General features: G+C 42.4%; 1 non-coding gene across 1 annotated transcript; it reads right to left on the bottom strand.

The window, feature by feature from the left end:
- Positions 1-5078: 5078 nt before the first annotated feature.
- On the bottom strand, positions 5079-5164 carry TRNAY-GUA. Its single transcript is given in 2 exon segments — positions 5079-5114; positions 5128-5164. It is a non-coding gene; the product is annotated as a tRNA-Tyr (tRNA).
- Positions 5165-5799: the final 635 nt, after the last annotated feature.

Raw genomic sequence — 5799 nt, 5'->3', positions numbered from 1 at the left:
GGTGAGGAAAATGCGTTTCAGAACTAGCTGCTTAAGAATTGCCAAAGCGAAATGACTTATTGTCGTAGTAAAGGCAGTAAAAAAAGTATGAAAAAGATGAAGATTAAAGTAGATGAGATATATACTTCTGCTAAGTATGATAGGATCAAAAATAGGGTAATTGAGGGGGAAATAAAAAAATCTGTAGATAATGCTAAAAATCAGCGAGGGGGTATGGATGGTACTTTGGTGGTGGGAAGATTGAAAAAAAGAGAGAGATACCAGATTTTTGGTCTGAGGTAGGATTAGATGATGAGATTTTGGTCTTGCCTAAATGTGAGATTAATGCTGCTATTGGCAGTAGAATCACAAAAAAAGACAACAGAGTAGGAAAATTGATATGGACATGCAGTTGGAAAGCTGGGCCTTCGATCTGAGCCTTATCAGAGGAGAGCCCGGCCCAGAGCAAGTGGACACAGAAAGTAAGAATACGCTTTTTGATTCCTTTTCCTGCCTTAACCTTGAGCTTCATATAAAAGACAGGAAGGGGGGAGTCAGGGTTAGGGTTTACTAGTGCACCTCAAGGAAAAGAGAGAGAGGAGATGGATAGATTTGGAGGAAGATTCGATGGAGGAAGAGGGTGATTCAACATAAGTGAGAGAGATGGGTGGCAGTACATAAGGAAATAGGAGAGGGAGAACCACCACAGAAATCTGACACCATGGAAGGAGAGGAGAGAGTTTGCTAGAGGAAGAGAGACCGGGCGAATTCAAGAGAGACAAGAGACTAGACAGGATGTAGTCGCCGAAGGAGGGATTGAAGATGGAGAAGTAGCGAAAAGCAAAAACAAAGGAAAAGGAAGAAGGGCCTGGAGCTGAGCAGGGGGATGCCATTGGATCTCTGAAAAAACGTGGGCAAGATCTATTGCACAGCAATACGTATTGCTCAATGCTTTGTTAGCGCAAATTTCACAAGGCAAAATTCTCTCTGGTAGTGGGGCAAACATCAGACCTGGAGCTAGTACTGGACAGAGCCATGGGGGAAATGATTTCAGAAGCAGTGAAATAAACAAGGGGGTTACAGACCCCAAGAATTCAAGAAATCAAGGGAGAGAGGCTCCGATGATCCACAGCATAGGGGGGAATCAAGGTGAGAGGATCAAGAAGAGGTGTCTAGAGGGGGGTGATTAGACACTTAGTACCAAAAGTTGCAGTTTTTAATTTCTCTAAGTTTAAGTGGAGTTTTAACACAAGTTTAACAATCACAATACATATCAAGCAAGCATGCAAAGAGTATATGAGCAGCGGAAAGTAAAGCATGCAACTTGTAAGAATGTAAAAGGATGGGATTGGAGAAATCAAACGCAATTTGGAGACACGGAGATTTTTGAGCCGTGGTTCCGATAGGCGGTGCTATTGTACATCCACGTTGATGGAGATTTCAACCCACGAAGGGTAACGGCTGGGCGAGTCCACGGAGGACTCCACCCAAGAAGGGTCCATGAAGAAGCAACCTTGTCTATCCCACCATGGCCGTCGCCCACGAAGGACTTGCCTCACTAGCGGTAGATCTTCACGAAGTAGGCGATCTCCTTGCCCTTACAAACTCCTTGGTTCAACTCCACAATCTTGTCGAAGGCTCCCAAGTGACACCTAGCCAATCTAGGAGACACCACTCTCCAAGAAGTAACAAATGGTGTGTTGATGATGAACTCCTTGCTCTTGTGCTTCAAATGATAGTCTCCCCAACACTCAACTCTCTCTCATAGGATTTGGATTTGGTGGAAAGAAGATTTGAGTGGAAAGCAACTTGGGGAAGGCTAAAGATCAAGATTCATATGGTAGGAATGAAATATCTTGGTTTCAACACATGAGTAGGTGGCTCTCTCTCAGAAAATGTAAGTTGGAAGTGTAGGTTTGTTCTGATAGCTCTCTCCACGAATGAAGAGGAGGTGGAGGGGTATATATAGCCTCCACACAAAATCTAACCGTTACACACAATTTACCAATCTCGGTGGGACCGAATTAGGAAACTCGGTCTGACCGATTCAGTAAACCTAGTGACCGTTAGGGTTTTCGGTGGGACCGACATGCAACTCGGTAGGACCGATATGGTTAGGGTTAGGGCATAACGTAATCTCGGTGAGACCGATTACACAAACTCGATGAGACCGATTTTGATAATAAGATAACCAGAGAGTTGGTCAGGTAAACTCGGTGGGACCGGTTCGCTCATTTCGGTGAGACCGAAATGTTACGAAAGGGAAACAGAGAGTTTACATTGCAATCTCGGTAGGTCCGATTACTCAAACTCGGTGGAACCGATTTTGGTAATGGACATACACAGAGAGATTGCAATCCCATCTCGGTGAGACCGAGATCCCTATCAGTGAGACCGATTTGCCTAGGGTTTGTGGCAGTGGCTATGACATCTGAACTCGGTGGCGCCGGATAGAAAGAATCGGTGGGGCCGAGTTTGACTTTTGGTTTAGGTCATATGTGGATGTGAGAAAGTAGTTTAGGGTTTTGGAGCATATCACTAAGCACTTTGAAGCAAGAACCTCATTAAGCAACACCTCATCCCTCCTTAATAGTATTGGCTTTTCCTATAGACTCAATGTGATCTTGGATCACTAAAATATAAAATGTAGAGTCTTGAGCTTGAAGTTTGAGCCAATCCTTTGTCCTTAACACCTTGAAGGGGTTCCACATCCTTTAGTCCATGCCACTTCATTGTTGAACTTATCTGAAATATACTGGGTAAAAGTGTTAGTCCAACAAGAGATATGTTGACATTAATTAGCAAAATCACCCAGGGAGCACTTGTGCTTTCAATCTCCCCCTTTTTGGTAATTGATGACAACATACATCAAAACTTTAGATAGAGGATATATAGAGAATAACAAGTAAAGCTTTGGAAAGACATGTAACATGCATGGGCTCCCCCTACATGTATGCAATCATGTGAATATGGAATATAGAAGCATGTGAATGCATAATCATGACAGAGTAGGCAATGTGTTACATGTATCTTGGCTATATGCATCAGAGCAAAGAATCATGGGAAATGTACCTTCATGCTCATGAGTCCTTCTTGCAAACAGTATGTACATCAGCAAGAATTGCTCATGCACATGACTGTGATGCATATACTTACCTTGTGGTCTTGAGTTGGCTTAGGATGGAGTGAACCTGTGAAAACAAGGTTAGATAACACATATGCATATACTAGCCAGAGCAAACGAGAAGAAACCACAAGAGTACCAAGACTGGGATGACATGTAGAGAGAGTGAGTACCAAGTAACACATTTGATATATACATGTCCCAAAAGGTAAAGATGTGCAAAGAATTTAAAAGATTTTCTTCCCCTTATGTATTGCTCCCCCTGAATCTAGCATGGGATACTAAGAGAAGATAGGGAACAGAAAATCAGAGCTCAAGGAAATAAATGAACAGAGCTAATGCAAATAAGCACATATGAACATGTCTTTCCCCTCTAGAAGACATGTAACATCTCTCCTCTTGAACACCAAGCATATGGGATCCTTGAAGATTACTCTCTCCTTGAGTATTCTCTCCCCCTAGAGATATGATTGAACTTTGATGTGATCTCTCTCTCCCCCTTTGACATCAATTTCCAAGAAGGGTTTGGTCCTTGAGACACAAAACAAAGCAGTAAGTAAAATGGGATGCTGGTAGAGGACAAGATTCATTGAGTGGAGCTGGTTTAAGAGAACACAGGTACACGTGGCAAGCTATTTTTCCTGTTGGAAATTGGTGACACCGAGATGTATGCTTCTGTAGCACCGAAAGGATTCGGTTGGACCGAGAATAATGGGCCGGTGTGACCGAGTTCATTACAGAGGAAACACTTGTCACCTCAACTTACTTAGACAATTAAGATCTCACAAGGATTTGTAAGGAATCAACTGAATGATTTGCAATGAATTGGATGCAGGGAATGCAGAACAACCTAGAGACAATTAGGATGCATGGGGGAGTGGATCAACCCATGTGGATGCTAACTAAAAATAGGAAATTCTCAGTAAAATCCCTATATTCTTTTATGATTAATGATGGAGTGGGATTTCCACACAAGTTCTTGTGGAAAACGGAAGTACCATCAAAAATCAAAATGTTTCTTTGGCTTGTGACCAGGAGAAGCATTTTAACAAAAGATAAATTTCTTAGAAAAGGATGAAAAGGTGCAAAAGAATGTGTATACTGTGGGAAAGAAGAGACCATTGATCACCTATTTTTTGATTGCTCTGCAGCAAGATTGGTCTGGAGTCTAATCAAATGTGCTTTTGATATTAGGCGATGCCCCACTAACCTTAATGATTTTCTGGGAGGGTAGTTAAAATCCTTTAAGAAACCAGAGAAAAAAATGGTGTTAGCGGGGAGCGCAACTATTTTCTGGGCTCTATGAAAATGTAGAAATGATATAATCTTCAGATTAAAAAAGGTTCACGATCCAATGCAGGAGTGGTTGATTTTGGATTGTGGATTGTGGATTGGTCGATTTTGCAAAGTAAAGCCGGAGGAAAGACTAATGCAGCTGGGAGCAAAGCTAATCGAGCAGGTGGCAAGTGAGATATACAAGGCGACACAGGGGTGAAGACTTGGTGTTCGTCGTCTGGAGGCCTGATCAGCGAGAAGACCGACCTTCCTACTCTCTGTGTGGGCATGTAATCTTAAACTTGCTTAAATAACTAGTTAGTTGATGACGGTTGTACACGATGCATTTCTATCCCCGTGTATCTGGTGCGGGGTAGTAGGTAGGCTTTGATCTAGATATCATCGCGGCCTGGTGCGATGTAAGACTTTTTTTTAATCTGGATTCACTTTGCTTTTGGGTTTTATTAATGAAATCGGAGGGGAACCTCTTTTATTCAAAAAAAATCCATAATGGATTGCATGTGTTGCCTCAGTTGACTTTCTCAATGTTCGTATAATTAGAAATTGCTTATTGTCTATCAAAAAATAGACGAAAAGAAAAAGAAAAAATTTCGACCTACCGGATTCAAACCAGTAATTCATCTCAAGAGCAAAAATTAGAAATTGCTTATTGTTTTTCAAAATGTAGACGAAAAAAAATTCCGACCTACCGGATTCGAACCAGTGACCTAATGATTTATCTGCAACGACTACAGTCCTCCGCTCTACCAACTGAGCTAAGGTCGGTTTGTTGTTTTTCCAATTTTAAAAAATTTATCAAGGAATCCCTCAACTCGTTTCAATACAAGTACGTCAGTATGTTCTGTTTTTCTCAAGAGCAAACAATTTCTGTTGTGGTTGCTCTTCTTTTTTTTTTTTTTGAAAAATCACCGGAGGGGGAGCTCCCCACCTGAATATATTTCTCAATGCTTGTGACCCATCGTTGGAGTGGTTACAAGGTGAAATTACATAGGCACGTGTAATCGTGATAAGAGGTAGAACGCCATGAGGAGGCGGCCTGCTTGTGCTCTGTTTTCTTCATCCTGTGCGTCCAGAGCATGAGATCATCAATGATTCTCTTAAGGGTGAGGGTACTGCAATGGTTTTGTTGCTTGAAGGTCATAGCATTTCTGGAATCCCAGATCTTCCATAGAATAATGAGGAGGATGGAGTGCCATATAGCCGCATCTGGCTGAGAGGGGAGACGGCAGTCCCATAGGCCGTCAATTGTGGTTGCTCTTCATTTTCATTGAGAAGGAAGTGTATACGAGAGCCTTACAGAACCCACCGCCATGGCACCAAAACAACAGCTACTGGTGCCATCCACCACCGCTAGTAAGCTACTCCTCCCTCAGACCAGCCTGTGACCCTCCTCCAGAGCA

The sequence above is a fragment of the Triticum dicoccoides genome, chromosome 4B (genome assembly GCF_002162155.2).
Source record: "Triticum dicoccoides isolate Atlit2015 ecotype Zavitan chromosome 4B, WEW_v2.0, whole genome shotgun sequence".
NCBI classification, from domain to species: domain Eukaryota; kingdom Viridiplantae; phylum Streptophyta; class Magnoliopsida; order Poales; family Poaceae; genus Triticum; species Triticum dicoccoides.
Note: the sequence above shows the minus strand (reverse complement) of the source record. Positions and strands in the feature narration are given on the sequence as shown.